At 37.2% G+C, this 25,199-nt stretch overlaps 2 long non-coding RNA genes across 6 annotated transcripts in view; one reads left to right on the top strand and one right to left on the bottom strand.

Annotated features, from left to right (window-relative positions):
- The window catches only part of LOC105089989 (uncharacterized), a 125,336-nt gene extending 113,265 nt beyond the window's left edge, over positions 1-12,071 (top strand). For all 3 annotated transcript variants that reach the window (XR_837227.3, XR_837226.3, XR_010380889.1), the window contains 2 exons: positions 2,004-2,272; positions 11,610-12,071. This is a non-coding gene — a long non-coding RNA (uncharacterized LOC105089989). The remainder of the gene's footprint in view (positions 1-2,003; positions 2,273-11,609) is intronic.
- Positions 1-25,199, bottom strand: part of LOC135321290 (uncharacterized) — a 77,537-nt gene that overhangs the window by 34,056 nt on the left and 18,282 nt on the right. The gene's annotated exons all lie outside the window — the stretch shown is intronic.

The following is a 25,199-nucleotide window of genomic DNA, read 5'->3' as shown; positions in this document are numbered from 1 at the left end:
GCCCTAAAGAAGAACGGGTATATTTACAGAGTTGTAGCCGCTTCAGTGTTGGTGTGTGAAGGATATGGTGGAAAATGTCAAGAGATGAGGTTAGAAAGATCTCCAGGAGTGCGTGTTACTAAACGCTAAGCTGTATTACAGAGAAGGGCTCAGGTTCAGTCTTAAGCAGGACAAATTTGTCAATCTATTCCTCTGTGCATCCACTCAGTTATTTATTAAATATATATACATAGAGGATTTTAAGCAGCCCACAAAAATCGTACACAGAATGAGTGAAAATGAGAGTGAATGAAGAGAGAAGATGAGGGAGAGGATGTAACGGAGTTAGGAATAAGCTAGCTGAGCAGACCCTGGTGAATCGTGGCAGACGGTGGAGCTGCTTTACATCTGTGTGGATGTGAAAAAACAATTGAGAGAAAGCCACGCTACCCCCTGAGTCAGCTTGAAATTGTACCCACTGGAAAGGCCAGGATATTTCAAAATTATGATTTTGGAGGGATGTAAGGAGAGGGTGACAGAGGCCCTAGTGTCCTATTTCTTACAGCATAGTATATAGGATTTTTGTTTGAAAATATTTTTTAAAGGAGATATAACCAGATGCCCCCTTGACCAAAACACAGTCTTAAGGAAGTCCTCATGTAATGCCTATCTTTAATAATTCTACTGCTGAATATCTGCCAAGATGACTAATTTGTAACGTTTATACCAATCCAAATAAACAAGTTAACTTGCTGGTTGACCTGTTATTGTTAAACAACACAACGAATACACTACCTTTGGTTTTAGAATGATTGACATGTAAGCTTTCCTTTATTTTTTTAATTGAAGTATAGTTGATTTACAATGTTGTGTTAGTTTCAGTTTATTATACATATAATCTATTCTTTCTCAGGTTCTTTTAACCTTTCCCTTTGACAGTGATTAACAGGGGCAGTTGCCTTTTCGGGCTGAGTTTGCAATAATTAAGTTGCATCAGCCAAATAGTTTGTTATAAGGGAGTTTTAGTTGAGTCTATCCAGACAAGCTTCTAAGACTGTTTAGAAGCAAGTTAAAAAGAGAGGAACACAAAGTATGAAAAAATAAAGTGCTGTGTTAAAAGATCATCCTGACTAACGCTAACTCTTGTGTCAGTAATCTGGTTTTTCTTGTGTGTAAACATAGGGACAGGGTGAGGAGAGTGGTATACGTTGAACTCATGCTTCTTGACTCACAACGCATTCCTGTCCACAGAGGCAAAAGTTAATAAAAGCTGCACATAATCTGAAAGTATTCCTGGTCCATGTCTCCAGGAAGTGGTAAATGGCAGGATAGCGTGCTAGCCATTTACAGCACAAGAGCTTGGTTTAAAGGCCTGCGTAACTAAGGCTAATAACTGGTCAGGCACGTGGGTCGTGTGTGACCAAGTCAAGTGGCCTGGTCAGTGTATGATTTGGGGGAACAGAGGTGGTCCTTTCTGAGAATGGAATAAATGATAGACTTGCACCGGGAGCTACTACGCCCAGAGTCAATAAACGTGTACAACAAGCCAGCGGAGAGGAAAGGTCTCAGTTCTGAAAAGTCACTGAACAGCTTTGAGAGCAAAATGTCTTAACCAGGGTTTTTTTTTTATTGGTTTCTATTTTCAATCAGCTGTACAGGATGAGACCCTGACTGACCGAAGTTGAGGCAGTTAACTGTCTTGTAGGTGGTGAGAGCTGAGCCTCCTGCCTATCAGCTGGGCCTCTACAGTGCTTTCCCCACTCCCTCCATGCCCTTGACACTGTCTAGACTCTGTCCATATCATCTAATGAAATCTAATGGCATGGCTCTGGTCCTCCTATAGGTTTTATTAGCACTACAGTTTTCCCGAAGTAATAAAATGTGTTAAGTAAGCTTTAAAAGCTTCAAAGCCATGGCCCCTTGTTTAGTTTTGTTATTGTAAGCTTCACAGCACATCTTGTCAAGCGAGGTACTAGAAAAGTGAAAAGTGGAACATGCAATTTCTGTCAAATTTTATTTTTCAGGTAAAACTGGCTTTCAAATCTGCTAATTGGTGAAGAGATCAGCACCCCTCTCAAGTTACAGAGGCAGAACTTCAGCTGGCCCTTATTAAATGAAAGATCTTCAGTGAAGGTTGAAAGCCCTTCAGATCAATCGCATCACTTTGAGCTCCTCTGATCTCCCTAGTTCAATCATCTGTGCTCACGGCTCACAGGTGTGCAGACAGCTACGTCCAGGACTAACCCAGGACAAAAATAGTTACCACCCAGTTGAAATATCCTTTCTACGGAAGGTAAGAATCCCAGAAAGTGTGTGAGGATGGCTTTGGAGAATAGAACCAGTAAAATTCTCTCCAGATTTTCCCCCGCTATTGTGATTCAGTTTATCAGCTAAATGAGTTGTTGGGGAATTTTCATGTAAAGAGACAAATTTTCCTCCAATATAAAGTTCCACAGGGATGGAGCTTTCGTTCTTTAGCAATTTCAGGTTGCCAATGTCTAGAGGAGCTAAAGGTATTTAGCCTCAGGGTGATGTATGAGCTACTCTCAAATCCTTGTAGAAGCAGTATACTGTTATGTAGAAGCAGCAGTACACTTACTCTCCAAAGCCATACAGGTGGAACAAAGTCTTGGTACTCACAGGAGTCCAGCAGACTACTTTGCAGGGGATGACCACCCCCCAGCCCCCCATCTGGAGACGTTCAGTCAAAGTATGGATAACCATTTGGCAGAAAAGTCGTGTATCAGAGTGCTTGGACCAGACGATATATGAGTTCTCCAAACTTAAAGGTTCTAAGAATCTGTAATAAGTATTTTTTAAACTTATTTTAAACTTTTGTTTTGGCATGAAATCTGAGGAAGGGCTGTTTGCTGGAGGCAAAATGTATGCCTATGTTTTTATACTTTTAAGTTTCGAAATTGTTGCATTATTGTATCTTTTTTCAGATGGCTCACTGGAAATAAATATGGAAATTTCCTAAAAGGCTGAATACTAATGAGGTTGTAACTGAATTTAGATTTCTTTTCTGGACATGGTTCCTTGGGTTATAGAGGATCCTAAACTTATGTTTTAACTTTTTATTTTGGAAAAGTTAAAATCTATAAAAATTGATAGATTAGTATAACGAACCCTATATGCCCATCACCTAGCTGCAAGAATTATTAACCTACAGGGCAGAGTAATGGCTCCCGCAAGGATGTCCATGTCCTAAAGCCTGGAACTTGCAGATAGGTTACACGGTAAGCAGGAATTATGGATAGAATTAAGGTTGCTCATCAGTTGACCTGATTCTCCAGATGGGAACAATCTAATCACATGCATCTTTGTAAGTGCAAGAGGGAGGCAGAAAGAGACCCACATAGATGGCCACGTGAGAAGATCTCGGCCTGATGCTGCTGAACGGAGATGGAGGAGTGGGGCCTTGAGCCAAGGAATGTAAAAGCTGAAAAAGGCAAGGAACAGATTCTCCCCTAGAGTGTCCTGAAGGATTGGAGGCCTGAGTGAGATCTATTTCAGATTTCTTACCTACAGAACTGTAAGATAATAAACTTGTGTTGTTTTAAGCCTCTAAGTTTGAGCTAATTTTTAAAGCAGCTATAGAGAAATTTCTTTTAAAAAAAAAGACTGTTAAAGTATGGAAGGAATAAGATAATCCTTAAGGATAACACTAGAAATTTCTTTGTATTTTCAAATGAAACCAGTGTTTATAAACCTAGCAAAGAAAGACAATGCTTTTTTGTTGGCTTTTACTACAACAGGGATGGATATAAGTCTGAATACCTATAAGAGATTTGAATATATGTACCAAAGTTAAATAGATGTTTAAATTGCTAATGTGATTAGTTTTATTAATCATTTAAATGATTTAAACCCATTACTCTGATATTTTGGTGCCATTTTTGTTAAACCACTTATCTCCATTACATAAATTGCAAATTAGATACTCTGACTTACTTAAATATATGTATTGTGATTACTCTTAATGGTTTTCCTTTATATACTATTTATCCAACTTCAAAAAGGCAAATATTAGAAAAATACATTATTTTTTAGAAGCTAGTGAAATTGTTTATACTTAGTAAGATATGGTACTTTCAATAAAACCAACTAAAAATCTATGATCATTTTCTTCAAAATAATTCTCTAAATTCCCATTTATATTCATAGGTTCTTTTTTTGTCCTAATAAAGTATTTGAGTCCAAAAACCAACCAACCAATCACTCAACCAACCAAATCATTCACTCTGCAAACAAGTAAAAACCAAAAATAAAATGAAACAAAACAAACCACTTGAAGTATATAAGCACTTTTGAAAAGTGATGCAAATAGCTTGAATAAACTTTCTCATGGATTTTTTTTATCTTGCTAATGTTAAAACAAAGGACAAAAGATCAATGTCTAGATTACTGAAGTCATGTATCCAAATGGACCATTTATTTCTTTTACGTTTAGGCACATCCCCCCTCAAAAATATTAGCCATATGATTCAGAATCTGGAATGAAATTTTATTAAATGTTACTATTGAAGGTATATTCAACTGTATGTTTGAAATGTATAGATTACATTCCTTTGGAAAGTTGCAGGAGAAATGCTGTGGTAGCATATACTTGTTTTGAAAGTATAAGTTAGAAACACTAATAGTTCTGAGCATATGGCACTAACTTTAACACACAGACACACAGATGCACACCAAACTCCAAGCTCTCAGAAATATATATACTATTTAACATTTCACTAACTACGTCATGTTTTTCTTCCTAATCACTATGAGAAACTAAAATGTACAAAATTAAGGCTGGTTTCTAAAGCTATTGTGATGTGTAAACTTGACCAGGTTATGGTGCCCAGTTATTTGGTCAAACACCAGTCTAGATGTTGTTATGAAAATAGCTTTAGATGTGATTAACATTTACCATCAGTTGACTTTGAATAAAGCAGATTATCCTCCATAATGTGGGTGGGCCTCATCTAACTAGTTGAAGATCATAAGAACAAAGATGGAGGTTTCTGGAGGAAAAAGCAATTCTTCCTCTCAAGATTGCAACATAGAAACACTATCCAAGTTTCCCACCTGCTGGCCTGCATTGCAAATTTTGGGTTCAAGACTGCAACATCAGCTCTTGAGTTTCTAGGCTGCTGGCCTGCCTTGTGGACTTCAGACTTTCTAACCTCCTAAATTGGATAAGTCAATTCCTTAAAATCTCTTTTATCTCTTTCTATAGATAGATTGATGTCAGTATTCTCATTTTGGGCACCTTTCACTTGCTTTATTTAAATTGATCCAAAATGTTTTATTCCTTTTAGCTCAAATTGATAATAAAAACTATAAAAGCTCAAAAGAATTTATTCTTTCTACCCAATATTCCTGTCCCCTGAGTTTCTTTCTCTACCTCCACCTGGCTCCTCACCACTTTCCTATCCAGCCTATGAATCATCCCTAACATACACTTCATTTTCTAAAATACAAGATCATTGAAGAGCTTAATAGAAATTCTAACAGTTTTCTTTTGTTTGTTTATTTCAATCTCTTTTTTTGTGACTATCACTACTATGTTTGGTTTTTAAGGATTCTCCCTGGTGACTATTTTCTATCAATTTATGTTTTGCCAACAGTTAAAATAATGTGTGCTGGGATAATAGTTGAAATAAGCTCAAAGATTCTGGATCAGTTACCATAAGGCTGTGTTAAAAAGACTTGCTTTATTTACCTTAAAACAAGACCCTTTACTAGTGTTTAAGGTAAAGCTGTGTCTTCATTTTCTTCTTTGGGTTCAGAGTAACTAATTCTGACCAAAACTCCAAAAAGGATTGGAAATGATCAGTTAATTAAAGCAATGCAGTCCATAGTCAGGGGGACTGAGTTCCTTTCTAAGCTGATGAAATATTTCAAAATGCATACTAATACGGGACTTTTCCAAAGTAAAGATACAAAATTCAAAACTACAACATAACTAGTCTTCTGCTGTTGCTTAAGTGGAATTTAGCTGCTGAGCAATTTATGACTCAGATTATCTTCTTAAACAATATTATACAAATAACCCTTCCTTGAAATCAGCGGTACTGGTATTCAAACATTTTCCTTTATATGGAACTAACTGTGTCCTCTATCATCTGACTGAACCAACTAAAGTCATTTCTCTTAAAGACATCAACAGCTCAAGGGAAAAAAAAAGTTCTCTTTCCAGGGCTGGGGGAGGACTTTTGCTTTGCACTTTAAAATGTTTGTTCTGTTCCAAGAAGATATTAGGATCAGTTGACTGACAACAGGAAAAATTTTCCTGGCAGAGAAGGAAGCCAGAGGAGATTCATATGCAGACAAAATTTTAACTATCAGGCTGTTTGTATCCCCGTGTCTATTCTAATATGCCAAGCTGGGATAAATCAAATGGGCTCTAAAAATGGTAGATAAAAATGTGATTTCACAGTAATTCTGGAGTTTTGCAGGAATATCCATCTTAAGCATCTCGTTTTTTTCCCCCAAAGAGTTATTTATTACTGGGCGAAGCTATATAGCTATTCCAATATATATACTGTTCTTAAAAAAAAAAAAAAAAAACCTTGAAAACTCTACATTTTAAGTGTTCTAAAGATACAACAGTTCTGCTGAAGTGCTAGTGTGAGTTAAAAGAGACTGAGACCCAGACAGAGATGCCTGAAATCTGAAACAAGGAGGGAAACCAGGTCAGATGTAGTGTAGTACTTGGTGATGTGTCCACTTCCCAGCTGGCCGTCCCCCTACAGAGGAGGCTGGGACTGCAGGGACCTTCCTCAGGGTGTGGGGCACGTGTATACACAGCTTTCTGTGATGAGACCCTCAGGTTGGTCATCTGTAAGCAAAGTGGGCATTGGACTCATGGCATAAATGCAAAGAGCACTAAGGACACGTGAAAGCAGTGTTGGGGTAAATTCACAAAGTAAATGCTTCAGAGACCTTAGGACAGGCTTTTCTAGTCAACATTTCATAGCAATTTCATAATCATTCAGTTTTACTTGGTTTCTCAAAGAAAATGTGATCCTTGGGAGGATTAGCAGAACAACAGTTTAATCCAGGCCATAATTTATAATCTAAAAATCCCTCAAAAAATGGAGGAAATTCTGCTTTCTGAGAAGAGTAAGGGGTGGGGGCGGACATTGGACAGACCCTTCTCTCCTACTACTAGACCCGCTTGACCCCTTACCATCTCCTTTATTGCCTTTGGGGACTGCACCCGGCCCACCCCAGCAACCCCCCCGGTCTAAGACGGCCAAACTGGATCTTCTAACCTCACCATCCTCCCTTTGTTGGTATGAGCCTTGGGCTTTTTTCCTACTATGATATTTCACAGGCAAAATGAAAGGTGTAAATAAAAATTCAAAATGAAGGCACACAGGGTTGAATCATGGCCTGCTAAATCTATGTACATTCGACTTTAGATAAACTCAGACTTAAAATATACCTGGTCTAAATATAAATCTTATCACAGCAATATGAGGAGAATGTGATTAGGTCTTACCCTCATTCTTCCTTGAAGAAAGCTCATTTTGAGAGCCACTGAAGAACTAATTTAACTTACATTTGATATAAACTGGGCCAGAAAACAAAAGACAACAGCCACAGCAGCAACAAAACAGTATTTTAAAAGAAGCTCCCAAACGCTTACAACATGTAGTTGGAAATTACGTAGAGTCTGGGAGATTCTATTGTAAAAAGTGTAAACTATTCAGAAAGACTGGAATCTGTTTTGTCAATGATAACTTTATGAAGCTGTTAACCTCCTAATGATTTTTCAGGTTAGAAATTGCCATAGGGTACTTTAATTTTTAATTTTAATTTTAATTTAAAATATTAATTTAATTATTTTCTTATTTGGGGGCCATTCCTCCAGAAGTCTTACCTTCTATCACCTCCAGTAAGTGCACAGTATTTTATGGGAAAGCTGTCTTTTGCTGAATATCTTTCTCATCTACCTTGGGAATTAGACTTTTCTTCTGTCTCCTTTCTCTCAAAAATCCAACTCAATTCATGTCAAATCAGTGCCAATAAATAGGAAATTTTCACAATTGTTAATCTTGGCTGTTGGTCATATTAATAAACTAAGTACTTTAGGAACAGAGTTGTTGGCCTAGTTAGAACCTGACTAAAATTGTTAATAAATTTAAAAGGCACTGAAGAAAGGTTTTTCTATTAAAAAGGTATATGGTTTTTAGTGAATTTTGCTTTATCTTTTTCCTTTTTCTTTTCTTGGTAAGAACTTTGAATTTTAAGGATTCTGAGGCAAAGACTTTTGTTGAGATCTAAATATAGGGAAATGATCCTAACTTTATGGTTAATTACAGCTTAATCTCCTTTATTCTCTAGGTTATTCATTAAAGTAATTATTCACTTTTTATAATATGTTCTTTCTACAATATACAGACATGTATAAAGAAGAAAACCAAAATTATCTTAATTCCACCTTTGTACAGAAATAACCTCTTAACATTTGGTGAATTTCCCTTCAGCCATTTATGTACTTACCTGCATTACCATGCGACTCATCGGAATATGGTATTCTTGTAACATGGGTATTCTATGTTTTATATGTTTTACACTCACAGTGAGTTTTGGTTTTTGCTTTCTTTAGTATCTCTTAACTAAACCTCCTCTATATGTAAAACACACTGGCCTGCATTCAAGAAGACCAACAATTGCCATTACTCTCCATCAGAGGACTCAGAAGGTGGACATGCTGCCTGGGCGCCTGTCAGCTGGCACAGACAACGTGACTGTTCTGGGGACCCGCCCTTGCTGTGTTCTTTAAGCTGGCAGCCTCCTTTAGAAAGCTCAGAACATGCTTGCTCAGAAGCACGTGTTCCCCCTTCCTGTCTGCTTGTGACAAATCCCTTTAGTTTGTAAAATTCTTCTGCCGTTTCTCCCTTTGCTGCAATACAGTCCCAAACACTTAATAAACAATTACTGTCTTCACTGGGACACACAGAGATGAAAATAGCTTCAAGTTCTAAAGCGACCTTAACCAGCAAGTGAAGAACAACTTTATTTATGGCCCATGAAAAGGGCGGCCAGAGATATTTCTGTTTATATATCCAGCTATCTCCCGATGCACTTTTTTTGAGGCACAAAACACTTCTAAATAGCTTCATTTCTAAAAGTAAGGAATGATTTAAAAACAAATAGCCTAATGAAGCATTTAAACCCTCTTTGCAATAGTATTTGTATAATATTTCATAGATATGAACCCAAATAAAAACAAACAAAAACCCAAAACACTTTAAGGCAAACACCAAAATGCATATAAAGTTTAGATGAATGTAATGGCTTATAGTTTTGTGTATGTGTTCATGTGTTCATGTGTGCACATGTGCCTGCTTTTTTTTTTTTAACCGTTCTTTGCCCTTCTGTATTCTTTCCCTTCTCTTCCTTTCCCTTTTCCCCTCTCTTTCCTAGATAATCATGTTGATCTGCCCTCTCCCAGAAGTCCCAACTAATTGTGCTACCAGAGATGAATTTGAAAGACTATCATGTTTGTCAGCGTAGTGTCTCGGCACTGCTTTGGTCTGCACATTAGTGATACATTGAGCCTCTACATTGGTTAGGGTCCTTTGTTTAAAATGGTATTCACCTGGCGAATGTCCACCCCTGCTTTATCATCCAGCATGTCACCAAGCAGCTAATCAGACTCTCCTGCCAATCTAGCTTCATGTTAGTCTGTTCCTAGAGGTCTTGGGGGCAGTTGTAGCTAATTCTAGAAAAATTAAGGTGAGGATGATGCTCCTGATTATTTTTTTGTTGAAAGAAACACTGCTTAATGTATATTACATATAGTGATATCACATTATTGACTAAATCAAGGTCTAAATTTAAATAGAGCAAAAGAGAGATTATTATCCCTGTCAAGCAAACATTTATATGCTACTTTGTATATGGTAAGAATCTGATCTAGATGTTTGACATATAAACCTGTTTCCTTTTCTAATACTCCTGTGGATAGGTACAGTATAGTCTCATCTGTGTAACAGGTGAGAAATCTGAGGAGCAGGAATGTTAGAGGGCTTATCCAGAGTCATGGAGCTCCGAGGAAGCAGAGCTGGCGTTTCACACCAGGCAGCTTACTTCCAGAGGCGCTTCTCTTAATCCCAGTGCTATCTTACCTTATTATATCATCAGCAAAGATTTGATCATTTTTTTTAAAAACATGCAGAGTATTATGCTATGCACAAGGGATATAAAAATAAGTATTGGTTGTTTCCGTCTTTAGAGGCTTTCAATCTAGTTAGAAAGATAGGGTAACCGTTTAAAACTGCAAACAATAGCAGGCAGCAGAAGCTGTGATGAAGGAATCATTCATATGAATTCTCTAGGATTTTGAAGGTGGCCAGGTCGCTAAAGGCAGGGGGAATTTGGAAAAACTTCATATATCTAGACTGTTGAGAGGTTTGGACCAAAGATCAAGATGCTTTTTATGCTCTTTAAAGAAATTCAAAATATGAATAGCTTAAAAATGCATCTGAAACTAAGACAGATGGTCTGAAATAATTTGAATCATCTGTGGGCAGAATGAGTACTTGATTAAACCCCAGCAGGTGAGTGAGAACTATTAACATAAAACAAAGGACTTTAAAACACCATTATTGTGCCATTAACGTAGAAGAATTAGAGTGATCAGATAATTCAGAAGATGCTTGTCTCGATGCCTTTAAAAGTAGGACATGCCATGCCTTGGGCTAGAAACAATTAGTCCTGCGTGTCACAGAAGCTTGGGAGTGACAAGACCCTTTGGCAGCTCTGAAGGATGAACTAGTGCCCAGGAGAACAGCAATCTAGAAACTGACTTGATTTGATACTTTTTGTTTAAAGCAACCAACATTTCAGTGATCTACAGTACTCCAGGGTTACATTTATCTACTCTTACTGTGATGCAATTGTTCCAGAACAAATAATGAGTAAGTTAGATAAGAAGACCAATGGCACCTCAGGATAAGTAAGAATATAGAAAATTTAAAATTGTTACAAATCCTCTATCTATTCCTGACATTTCTTTTAAGTTAACAATAAGATTATTTTATTTTTCTTCCACTTACCTCACATGGTATAAGACTGTACTATCGTTTGACTTCCCATTTTTAGTTAATTACAATTTATTCCATACATTCCATATTTTCAGTGAACATTATGTATCATTTTCTTAATGTTAATGTCTTTTGTAGAATTTGTTTAATTTACATGTAAATTAAATATGTACATTATCTCAATTGATCCTAATAATCTGGCATTATTATTTTCTCTCCAGTAATTCCACCATCCATCCAGTTACTCAAAATTAGAAGCTGGATGTCACTCTTGATTCTTTCTGCTCCCTTCCCACTTCATATCTAATCAACTTGTGCACTCAATTGTATCTCTTAAATATCTTGTAAGTGTGTACAATTCATAAAGGCTAATTATTTCTATGGACCCAGAGGCAGATGTGGTCCTGCTGAGTCTAGAACCTGGGTCTTCTGATTTCTGGTTCAGCCCTCTCTCTGATCTGCTATGATGCTTTTGGAGAAGTGACTTTGTTTTTATTCTCATCTGTCTCAATATGTAACTGTGTAATTAACATATTATAAACACAAACTCCTTGCGCAAGCTCACGACTTTTTTTTTTGTAGGACCAGACCCAGTGATCCTACAAGGGGGAGTGTGAGGATCTGGCTGCTCAGGCCTACAAGGCAAGTTGTGCAGGATGAATCTGGAAACCTTGACACACAAGAAAGCAGGGACACCAAAGACTCTGAAAGCACGCTGAAGACTTCCAGCAGCCAAAAACGGGACAATTTGAGTTTTGATAATAATGGCAATGGTTAAAACATCAAAAACATAAAAAATTCATGAATTCATAGACAGACTGAAGGAAATCCACAAAAACCTCATTGGTTCTTGGAGAATACGGGGAAACAAACTCATTATTCTAAAAAATGATAAATGGAACATTTATTCTGCCTTTTCAGTATAAACTAGACCTCAGTGTAACCATGTAGTTGATGAAGGAAAGTTTCTCCTTATAGAAGTATTTATTCTATCTAATAATAAATAGAATTCTTGACTGATAAATAAATTATAGAATTATAGTATCATTGTTTTGCTCACTCTTTATGAAATAATGAATCTAGGCAAATATTGCACAAAACATCTTCAGAAAAAGGTCACTTATAAATATTACAACAAAAAATAAAACATTAGCAAATAGAAGCCAACTGTTAATTGCAGAATCATTTCTGTCTTTACGAGATTTATGCCAGACATGCAAGAATGGTTCTGTATCAGGAGAGAGGTTAATATTATTCATCATATTATAAATCCAAGGAGAAAATCATGATCATCTCCATAAGGCTCTCAAAAGGCATTTGACAAAATTAAACAGCTATTTTTTTTTAAAGCACTCAATACAAAAGTAATCAAGACACTTCATTAACTTAATAAAACACATATATCTCAGCCCAAAGCCAACATCTAACTTAATGAGGAAATACTGGAGATATTTCCTAAAGTCAGATCCAAGACAAGCATGTTCACCATCATACTACTATTCAGCAGTGATCTGGGGTATTAGGCAGCACAACTGTATAAGAGAATGTGATTATATGAAATTATAATGATATTATACCAAACTATATTATATTATTGTGTAAGAGAAAGATAGAAAATTATATAAGAGACAGGTATAAAAATTGTAAAGGAGGATGCAGAGCTCTACTGTTTGTAGATGATATGATTATGGACCTGGAGACCCCAAGAAACTTGGCTGAAAACCCACTATATACAGTAAGATTGTTTAGGAAGTTGATTGACATTAAATTAATATACTGAAAAAAAGGCTTCATGATACAAATATCCATTTACAAGATAAAACTGAAGAAAAGGAATGACATTAAAATAGAAACAAAAGTAAAATATTTAGGAATAAATGCTACAAAAAAAATGTGAGAGGCCCATATGAGGAAACAGTCCTGATGAACAAAAGTACACTTGGAACAAATATAAAGACAAATCACGTACTTAGGGAAGTGCAACAACACATACATGTTGGTTTGTAAATTTAACAAGATCCTTACTCCCTAACAAATACCACCGGGTTCAGTTGTTCTTCCCCCTTCTCCCAAACTAAACATGCTAATTCTAGTCATTTGGGAGCTTACTGCAAGGGTCGCCAGAGGGAGATGTGTGACGGGGAGACCACACCTATCAGATCTGGAGACAAACTATAAATAAACTTTAAGAGCTGTGTCGTTCTGGCATATGAAGGAGACTCAAGTTACCTGCAGGAATTTAGCGTATGATGCAGGTGGCTTCTCCGATCAGTGGGGGAGAAATGGAAGACTTAATTAATGTTAGTGAGCTGATTTAGTAGCAGGGTTAAGAAATATAAAGTGGTATACTTCACCCTGTTCATTAGAATAAAAGACCAAACGAATCAAATATTTAAATGTAAAAAAAATCATAAACATTCTAGGAGAAGAGGCAGGTAAATTCCTTTACAAATTTGAAGTGTAAAGGGATTTCTAAATATTACAATTAATGCTGATGTTAGCAGCTAGTATTTCCACAGCATGTACTATGTGCAAGACACTGTTCTAAGAGTTGTACACACACTTACTTACTTAATCCTTTTAACAACTATTTGAAGTAGATACTCTTATTACTCTTTCATGTGAACATAAACGGGACAAAGCAGAACAGCACTGTATGTTCCCTGAGAGAGATATAACATACTTGGGAGATTCAAGAGGAAGAGCTACCAGACTGGGGAAAAAATAATTTAATAGAAACAGCAGAATCTGAGGTAGGTACAGAAAGATGTATGGTGATCAGCAAAAGGGTGAAAATAACATACAAATCTTGATTCAGTCAACATGAGGTATCCCAGGAGGAACTACTACAAGATGGAGACATGGGAAGATCTTGAACTCACCTTGTCCCATGGACACACCGTCTACAGCTACAGACAGAACAATTTCTTAAAAAAAACCTAAATGCTGACTGAGTGATGATTACTCATTGGGCAAATGGGAAGAAAAGCACATCAAAGTGGATAGGAGGGGCTGGGACACAGTCTTGCCATAAACCCTCACCTAGTGTGATGCCCCATAACCAGGAGGGAACTCAAAACTCAGAGCCTCTCCTTGGGGAGTGAAGATTCAAACCCTTCATCAAGCATCTCGGCTTCTAAGACATATACTTGATGGATGAGCCCCACAAACGTCTAACTTAGAAAACCAACTGGGCTTGATTGCGTCCCCAGACCAAGACTGTAGTGATCTGAGAAATGCCTCTTAAAGGGCTCACACACTCGGACTCACCCACCCCAGGGCTCAGCGCAGAGGCAGCCAATCGCACCAGACTGAAAGGAGGCCCCTCTGGCTGATATTAAGGCGTCAGCCTGAGGGGCAGGCATCTTGTTTAACACACACACCTAGGAGCCTACTTGAACACCTCTGGGGACTGAGACTGATGGGTGCCATCTTGGTACTCTCCCTTTTCCCTTCTCCAGAGCACTAATATCTCCTGGAAGGGAGCTTTTAACATGTGGCTGGTGCCCTGATTTTTGTGGCTAACACCCAGGGGACACCTCTTGATTGCTTGGCTCTGGAGGCCAGGGGAGCTGGTGGTACTGGTCCCATGTGACTGAAATAATCAGTCACCCAGAAAGGGGCTCATACCCCTGTCTGGTGCCCCAATTTTTGCGAGTGCTGCCAGGGGACGATGCTATATCACCTAGCTCTGGTGTCCAATGGGGCTTTCACTGCAGAACTCACAGGACTGTGACCAGGGAAAAAGAGTTCTTAAACAGCTAGCACCCACAGGGCACAGCAAGAGGCAACAGACCCAAGAGCTCAGTCTTTCTGGGAAGGAGCGCTACTAGCACATCGTGATTGTGACCTGAGGGGCAGGCTTCTAATTAAACTTGCATCTTGAGGCCGACTGCAATCCTTTACACAGACCTCAGAGGGCAGGTGCTATCTTCAAGGTCACCAGCTGCTGTGGTCTTAAGCACCGGTGTCTCTTGAAAGGGAGCTTTTCATATGTCTGGTGCCCCAGTTTTACACAGCTGCTGCCCAGGGTACACACCTTGGTTGCCTGGCTCTGGTGGCTGAAGAGGCCTACATTCCTGGGTGCCTTGGTACTATGGCAATCCAGTTCTTGGCTGGCTCTCACACCCAGGGCACTGCAAAATAGCAGACTGAGTCTTCCTGTGAAGGAGGACTCTTTGCTTGTCTTGGAGATTCATCCTGACGGGTGGGCTTCAGATTTGGCACATAATTAGTGGCTTACAGAGCTGCTTTCATGGAACCAGGGCTGTGGTCATCTTGGTACCCAAGAGCACCACCATCTTGGCTCCCCCTCTGCTTTGCTCCAGCTCATTGGTATCACCTAGAAATGAGCTCCTGCATTTGTTTGGAGACCTGATTACTGTGACTACTGCCCAAGGTACACCTTCAGATTGCCTGACCCTGGTGGCCAGTGGGACTTACAAAACTGGTGGTCCCACAGGACTGTGTATATTTGCATGCTATTAAAGGCTGATGTCTAAGAGTCTGGCTTCCAGCCAGCCTGAATCTAGGCTCCTCCCCTTTGGGGCACTAACAGATCTTGGCACATCCTCAACTACTGAGAGCTATTAATGTAGTAAGCTGCATGGACAAACCCAAAGGTTTTAGAGACAACCAAGACCTGAGGGAGGGTTGAATGTCAAGCTTCATTTCCTACACAAGACCATTAGTTCAAGACTGGGAGAGGTGGCTGTTTCATCTACTGTACAGAAACCAACACAGAGAGTCAAGCAAAATGAAGGAACAGAGGAATGTGTTCCAGATAAAACAATATAAAACTTAATTTAAAAAACCTTAATGAAATGGAGATAATCAATTTACCTCATGAAGAATTCAAAGAAATGATCATAAAGATGCTCACTCAACTGGGGAAAAAAAAATGGATGGACACAGTGAGAACTTCAACAAAGAAAATATAAGAAAATATCAAATAGAAGTCACAGGGATAAGACATACAAAAACTAAACTGAAAAATACACGACATGGGTTCAACAGCAGACTAGATGAAGCAGAGGAAGGATCAGTTACCTCAAAGCAAGGCAGTGGAACTCACTCAATCGGAGCAGCAAAAAGAAAAAAAAAGAATGAAAAAAGTAAAGATAGTTTAAGGGACTTATGGGACAATGTCAGATGGTTTAACATTCACATCATAGGGCTCCCAGAAGGAGAAGATAGAGAGAAAGGGGCAGAAATCTTATTTGAAGAAATAATGGCTGAAAAACCTCCCTAACCTGGGGAAGGAAGCTGATACCCAGATTCAGAAAGTCCAGAGGGTGCAAATAAGAGGAACCCAAAGAGATCCACACCAAGGTACATTATAATTAAGATGTCAAAATTTAAAGACTAGGTGAGAATCTTAAAAGCAGCAAAGGAAAAACAACTTGTTACCTACAAGGGAACTCCCATAAGTCTATTAGCAGATTTTTCAGTGGAAACTTTGCAGGCCAGAAGTGAGTAGCATGATATATTCAAAGTGCTTAAAGAAAAAAAAAAAAAAAAACCCCTCCAGCCAAAAATATCCTACCTGGCAAAGTTATAATTAGAAGTGAAGGGGAGAGAAAGTTTTCAAGACAAGCACGTTAACTGAGTTCATCGCCATTAAACTAGCATTATGAGAAACGTTAAAGGGGCATCAGTAAGCTGAAAAGAAAAGGCACTAATAACAAGAACACAATAATAAATCTCACTGGAAAGGTAAATATATAGTAAAGGTAGTGGCTTAGTCACTTACGAAGCTAGTATAAAGGTTAAAAGACAAAAGTAATTGAATAGTTAAAATAACTCTGGTTACAGCAATTAGTTAAGGGATACACAAGGAAAAAATGTACAGTGTGACCTCAAAAACAAAGGGTTGCAGGGCAGAGTAATAATGTTGAGCTTTTCAATGGGATGAAACTTAAGTTGTTATCAACTTAAAATAGACTGTTATAGATAAAAGATGTTATATGCAAGCCTCATTGTAACCACAAAGAAAAAACCTATAGCAGATACACACAGAGAGAGAAAGGAATGTAAGTACACCACTAGAGAAAGTCATAAAACCACAAAGAGAAGAAAGAAACAGAGGAACTATACAAACAGCCACAAAACAATTTACAAAATGGCAATAAGCACATACCTATCAATAATTATTTAAATGTAATGGAGTAAATTCTCCCATCAAAACACATTGTGACTAAATGGATAAATAATAAGACCCATCTATATGCTGCCTATAGCATATACAGACTCTCTTTAGATGTAAGGACACACACACAGAAAGTGAAGGGATGGAAAAGGATATTCCATGCAAATGGAAACCAAAAAAAGCTGATACTTACATCAAACATAATAGACTTAAAACAGAGACTGTAATAAAAGACAAATAAAGGAATTACATAATGATAAAGAGGTCAATCCAGGAAGAACTTCTAACATTTACAAATAGTTATGTACCCAACACAGGTGCACCTGAATATACAGAACAAATAACAGACCTAAAGGGAGAAACAGTAACACAATAATAGTAGGGGACTTTAATACCCTGCTTACATCAATGGATACGTCATCCAGACAGAAAATCAGTAAGGAAGCATCAGCCTTAAGCTACACAATAGACCAAATAAACTTAACAGGTATTTACTGAATATTCCATCCAAAAGCAACAGAATACATATTCTTCTCAAGTGCACATGAAAAATTTTCCAAGATAGATCATATGTTGGGCCACAAAGCAAATCTTAATACGTTTAAGAGTACTGAAATTATATTAAGCATCTTTTCTGACCACAATAGTATGAAATTAGAAATAATTACATGAAGAAAACTGGAAATTTACAAAGATGTGGAAGTTAAATAACATATAACTGAATACCAATGTGTCAAAGAAGGTAAAAGAAAAAATTTAAAAACCTTGAGACAAATAAATATGGAAATGTAGCATACCAAAATATACGGGATGTAGCAAAAGTAGTTCTAAGAGGGAAGTTCGTAGCAATAAATGCCAACCTCATGAAACAAGAAAAGTCTTATATAAACAACTTAACTTTATACCTCAAGGAACTAGAAAAAGAAAACCAAAGGCCAAAGTTAGGTGAAGAAGTAAAATAACAAAGATTAGAGCAGAAATAAATGAAACAGAGACTAAAAAGACAGGAGAAAAGGACAATGAAACTAAGAGCTGGTTCTTTGAAACAATAAACAAATTTACAAACCTGTAGCTAGAATCAAGAAAAGGAGAGGACTCAAATAAAATCAGAAATGAAAGAGGAAATATTACAACTGATACTATTGAAATACAAAGGATCATAAGAGACTATTATGAACAATTATATATTAACAAATTAGACAACCTAGAAGAAATGGATACTTTGCTAGAAACATACAACCTACCAAGACTGAATCATGATGCAACAGAAAATTTGATCAGACCAATTACTAGTGAGGATATTGTATCAGTAATCAAAAACTTCCCACAAACAAAAGTCTAGAACCAGATGGCTTTACTGGTGAATTCTACCAAATATTCAAAAAGACTTCTCAAACTCTTCCAAGAAACAGAAAATGAGGGTATTCTTCCAAACTTATTTTACAAAGCCAGCATTACCCTGATTACCAAAACCAGACAAGGATGCCACAAGGAAAGAAAATTTTACATCAGTATCTCCAATGAACATAGATGCAAAAAGCCTCAACAAAATATTAGCAAACTGAATTTAATGATAAGAATTAAGAGGATCATAAACCATGATCAAGTGGGATTTAACACTTGGTTCAACATACGCAAGTCAGTCAATGTTATACACCACACTGATAAAATGAAAGATCAAAATTATGCAATCACTTCAATAGATGCACACAAAGCATTTGAAAAACTCAACATCAACTTACAATAAAAAATCCCAACAAATAAAGTACAGAGGGAATGTACCTCAACATAATAAGGGCCATATATGACAAGACACAGCTAACATTAAACTCCATGGTGAAAAGCTGAGAGATTTTTCTCTAAGATCAGGAATGAGAGATCGGTACATACTCTTACCATTCCTCTTCAGTGTGGTACTGGAGGTCCTAGCCAGAGAAACCAGGCAAGAAAAAGAAATAAAAGGCATCCGAGTTGGAAAGGGAAGAAAAACAGTCACTTTTTGCAGATGACGTGATATTATACACAGAAAACCCTAAAGACTCCATCAAAAAACTGTTAGAATAAATGAATTCAGTGAAGTTGCAAGATACAAAAATCAATACACAAAAGTCTGTTGTGTTTCTGCACGCTAGTAATGAACTATCAGAAAAAGAACTTAAGGGGAAAATCCCATTTACAATTACATCAAAAAGAATAAAATACCTAGGGATAAATACCTATATACTGAAAACTACAAGATTAATGAAAGGTATTGAAGACACAAATAAATGAGAAGATACTCCTTGCTCATGGTTGGAATAATTCATATTGTTTAAATGGCCATACTACCCAAAACGACCTACATTCAATGCAATCCCTATCAAAATTCCAAACAGCATTTTTCACGTAAATAGAACACAATCCTAAAATTTGTATGAAACCATTAAAACTCTAACTTGAAAAGAAATATGCACCCCCATGTTCACTGCAGCATAATTTACAATAGCTAAGATATGGAAGCAACTTAAGTGTCCAAAGATGGATGAATGAATAAAGAAATTGTTATATATATATTTTTATACACACACACACACACACACACACACACACAATGGAATATTACTCAGCCATACAAAGAATGCAATCTTGCCATTTGTGACAACATGTATACACCCCCAAGGCATTGTGCTAAGAGAAGTAAGTCAGAGAAAGTCAAATGCTGTATGATCTCCCTTATATGTGGAATCTTACACACACATACACATATATACATCTCTCAAGGTCATAGGTAAGAGACAGATCAGTGGTTGCCAGAGGCGGGGGATGGAGGGTGAGAGAAATGGGTAAACTGTTTTTGTTTTTGTTTAAATAAATTGAATTAAAAAATCAACATGGGTCACATGTTATCGCTTTAAGAACTTGAGGTCTCATGATGGTTACTTTATACTTAAGATGCCTGAATAGCTAGTTATTGACTATTTTGGAATCGTCAAATGTAATCCAAAGGTTTCAGTTTTATAGGACTCTTAGGCTGACATACTGAAGCAGATGAGTTTTACAACTGAAAGCCTTAAACGTCAGGGCGTGTATACAGGAACAAGCATCACTGTAGTATTCTGCAACAGACCACAGCTAGAATCAACTGTTCACAGGCTATCATTGCACTAGAATTGTGTAAAACAATTATTGCTGGAGTCAGGGTCTTTTCAGTGCCACTACTGCACGGTGAGTGCAGAAATATTTTTATTAACTTATATCCATCCATGTGGCCCAGATGCGTGTTCTGCTCCATGACCCACATATCTCTTTAATGAAGAATACTCTCAGTGGCTTTCTCTGAGGAGAATGAGGATCCGGTCCACCGGGAGTCTTACGACTTTTTAATCTTACATGCCAGACTATTTTACAAAAGGGATCAACAAATTGGAAATCAGAAAGATTTGTGCAAATACAGACAATGTCAATGTTATTTTCAACTGTGTCTCATGTCCACCTTTTAAAATCAGATTATACTTTCAAAGGTGTCAGAGAGAGAGAGAGAATGACAGATCCAGAGCTGGAACTGGAGAATAAAATCAAGAACATATTTCTTATCATATGGTGCAGTTTAATGACAGTAACAAGAAAAGGTGGATTTAAGAATAGCTATAGAGAAGTTCCTTAGCTATTTGAACTAATGGTACACAATGAAAATTTATATGAACTCATTTAAGAATTGCATTTGGTTTCCAAACAGGTATCTGCCAATAGTGAAGTACAGAACAACTTCACAGCTGTTATTCATAATAAACACTTACACATATAAGAAAACTATTTGCCCAAGGATCATGGGGGTTTTAAACAGGTATATGTCTGGAAGGCAGAGCTTGTGTTGTAAATTTTATACAAGGCCCTTAGAAATTTACTTGCAGTAAACATCAGTCAAATTTAGCTGTAACTCCTACCTACATACGCAAGCTTGTGGTGAAGAACGTGTGTTAGGACTTTTACCTGGAAAATCATTGATTCACTCAGTTTAATAGCAGGAATAAAGGTTCAAAGGCTTCTTGAGAGAATTGTGGATATATTAAAAGATGACGATGATGATTAGCATGTCTATAGAGAATCAGAAAAAAAAAAATACAGGCTTCTTTCTAGTCTGCATTTCTAGCTCCAACACATTTTTGTTTAAGGCTTTGAAGATATTCAGAACATGGAGTCAATTACTATACTTTTTGTTAAGTTGTATTTATCAGTTGCCTTGTCTCTCTCCTGTTCTCCTAACCCAATAACAAAAGAGAAATAAAAGCAAACATTGGAATGTGATGAGAAAGAAAGAGGCAGAAAAATGTAAGTAATGAGTTGGAGGTACTCAACTTTAACCCTTCGTAATGGATTTTATGTTCATAGTAGTAAAAATTTCTAGTAATTCATGTTGTGATTTATTTTAGCTTCTGGATCCATGCTGTTCTTTTAGCTTAAAGTATTATTTACAAAATTACGGTCTATAGCAGTGTTTTAAAAATTTAATATTTCATTCAAAACACCTGGGTGTCATATTAAAATAAAAGATTCTGATTCAGTAGTTTTCAGATGTGGCCTGGGAGTATTTTTAACAAGTTCCTGATATAACAAGTGCTGCTGGTCCATGGATCACATTTTGAGTAGCAGACATCTAGACCTGAGAATATTAGCTCCTTGAAATGCTTCGAGAAAGAAGAGTTCTACGGCTAGTAGACAGGAGCCCTGCACAGTACATCATCTTCTTGATGAGTCATAATTGGCAACAGTCACAACTGACGTTGATATTAAAAGCTCTGAATTACCTAAGGGTCTATAAAAAGAGAACATGTTTAGCTTTACTCCTGTGAGCATTTACCTAATTTAAATGGTAGTCTCCCTGTCTATTTTTTTTGGGGGGGGGGTGTTATACTTTAAAACCCAGGGGAGTTGGAGTTCTGTGGTATAGACTTTAGGAGATACTAGCCCAAAGAAGAGTACACCTTTCTTAACCCATTACTCTAAAATCCATCTCTCGAGAAAAATCACTGCATTGCATTTTTGAGATGAGAGGAAGATGTAAGAAATGATGGGCTATTGTACTTAGAAGAGTACCTTTTTTCCCCCTAGAACGTATAGTAACTCTTCTGAGATTTAGGTAGCGCAGGGCAGAAAAAAAGTGTAACAACAGTTAGTATGTTTCTTTCACAACTATGAAAGATAATCCTGACCTAGGGGTTGGCAAACTACAGCCCTCATGGCCATTTTTTTTTTTTTTTTTGGTATCAAGCAAAGGATGGCTTTTTATTTAAATTTTACATCTAAATATACATTTAAATGAATTTTATATTTTTTATTTCAAATGGTTAGAAAAAATCAAAAGAATACTGAATGGCATGCAAATATTATGTGACATTCAAATTTTAGTATTCATAAGTAAAATTGTATTGAAACACAGCCCTGTCCATTTGTTAATGTGTTGTCTATGACCACTGCCATTGTAGGAAGATGGGTAAGACATTATGCCTGAGACTATTGCCTGAAAGTTAAAAAAAAAAAAAATTACTATTTGTCCTCTTACAGAAAAAAATTGCCAACTACTGCCATAATGGACCTAAAGAATATATACTTAGAAAGAGGAAAAGGTAGAGGGCATGTGAGTTTTTGATATACTCTTTTTCCCCTTCCTCCTATTGTTTAAATTTAAAAACAGTTTTTTTGTCTGAGAATATGTAGAATTAGGCCCTGTCCTTTGTTTAGTGATGCTGTTGAACTAAAAAAAAAAAAGCATAACCAGTATTTGTATATAACTATTTCTCATGGTTTAACACCCAACAGGAATTTATATCAGGAATCCACACTGTTTATGTAATTACAACATCTTTCTGAAGAAGTACTGAGCTTCTGAAATGGAAGACCTCTCTCTAGTTCTGCAGAGTATCATAGTGGGTTTAGAATCTAAGTTTGACCCAGGAACTGTGGAGAATGAAAGAGGTCTAAATGAAAGGAAGAAAAATTCAGGCAGCCCTGGAAAAAGAAAAGAGAGAGGAGAGAATGTGAATGAATGGAAGATTATGAGTAATGTAAGCCCTTCAGAAGACCCCTCAAAATCTACCAAAAATCAGCAAATGACATGAATGCTTGATGCAGGGGATTTTGTTGTGAAAATCTGGAAAGGCTGGAGTTCCATATTTGGGCTGAGGCATAGCTGGAACCCGAGACAAAGGCAGACAGGGGAATTAGCAGGAAAGTTTGGGAAGGCATTGGGATTCAAAAGCTGCATAATTGAGTGGTTCAAGACAATCTTACCTATATTTCCAGAGGAAGGAAGGTGCAACTGATAATCTGACTTGCACAATCAGAAAGTATCTGTTGAATGGTGAGCCTGCACAAGTTACAGATCTTTGTGAAGTCTTATTTCTTCAACTGGTCAATGGCAAGAATTTTTACTAGTGAGGGCTAAATGAGATCATTCATATAAAGCTTGTAGCCCAGTATCTGGCACATAGTAGGGTCTCAACCAATGGTTAATACTGTTACCATTACTCTTATTTAATCATTCTCAGCATACTGTCAAGCGCATAGTAGGTGTTTAAACAGTATTTGTTGCACATACAATAGAAGACTTTTGTCTCTGTGACAAATGTTAACCCAGTGTGAAACAATGTATACCTTTTAAAAAGTGCTGCCCTTTTAAATTTTGATTATGACTGAAAGGAATACCAATAAGACAAATTGCCTGAACTGTTACGAAATTGGGATTATTATAGTAGTAAGTTCCTTTCACTTACAGTAGCCTTAACATTATCAAATCTACGAGGCCCCGGAGACACATTGGCCCTACACTGTTGTAAGATACCACGCAGAAATATCACAGACCATTGATGATTATAATCAGACGCTCACAAGTTTGACTGAGACAAAGAGGCAAAGAAGATAGCAGAAAAAAATCTATTCATTTAAGAAAAATGTGAATAAAGGAGCCACATGAGGAAAATATTCTTTTATCCCCTCAGAGTATTTCATAAAACTGAAGATTCTGCAACTGGCTACTTCTCCCCTTTACAATTGAAGCTATGACAGGATCAAAAAGGAAAACGGACCTTTAGGTCGGGCCTGTCTGTGACCTTCAGCAGAGGTTAATTGAGATGGAAAAGAAAAAGTACCAGATCTTCCCTGGCATAATTACAGCACACATTCCCAACCCTTTTTGCATCATTATAAAGTATTAGAGCTAACCATAAAAAAGGACTGGATTTATGAAACTCCTCATAACTCAAATAAGAGCCAGAGAACCATAAAAGTCTGAATCCAGATTTTCCTTTACCCTGTGTGTGTGCAGTGTGGTTTTTGAAGTGTGTTCACTTCCATTATCTCGTTTGATTCTCATAACAACTCTATGAGGCAGGCAGGCGTAACTGCCCTCCATTTTATAGAGAAGCACATCGAAGCTCTGAGATTTAGGGTTTCATCTACTTTCACATGGTTAGAAAGTGCTGAGGTGGGACGAAGTCTTTCCACTCTTGGTCCACTGCTCTTTCTAGCACATTTCCCTGTCTTGGTCCGTGAATCCCCAGGATAAAGGGCAAAGGGAGATTACACATCTCCAGGCCTGCATTGTGTTAGCCATGGGCTTGGCCGTCCTTATGTGAAACACATGCCGAGATGACATTTATCATGTTTGGATGTGCACGTAAAAGTGACACTCAGCTCGAGGGAGACTGGGTCACATTTATGGGAAAGGTAACCCCAGATGAAGTTCAGTCTTGTTTGGATCATCTGTTCTTCCATAAGAAAGGCACTATTCTATGAGACGCTATTATTACTACTTTGAATCATATAGACGTTTCACTGAAATAAATTAAACCTATACCAATTTTTAAGTGTTTATATTTTCTGGGCATGGTTTGAAATGTTTTAAATAAAGTTTATCTTGAAAGTTGTATTACAGAATCACCTATCTTGTCTAAAGATATGGTGCAAACTTGGTGTCTGACCAAGGTCCCCTCCACAGATCACACTTAAATGACTTTATCTTCTTTCATGGCTATTGAGATTCACATTTG

This window comes from Camelus dromedarius, chromosome 5 (assembly GCF_036321535.1).
Source record: "Camelus dromedarius isolate mCamDro1 chromosome 5, mCamDro1.pat, whole genome shotgun sequence".
Taxonomy (NCBI): domain Eukaryota; kingdom Metazoa; phylum Chordata; class Mammalia; order Artiodactyla; family Camelidae; genus Camelus; species Camelus dromedarius.
This window is presented reverse-complemented; position numbering and strand designations above follow the sequence as displayed.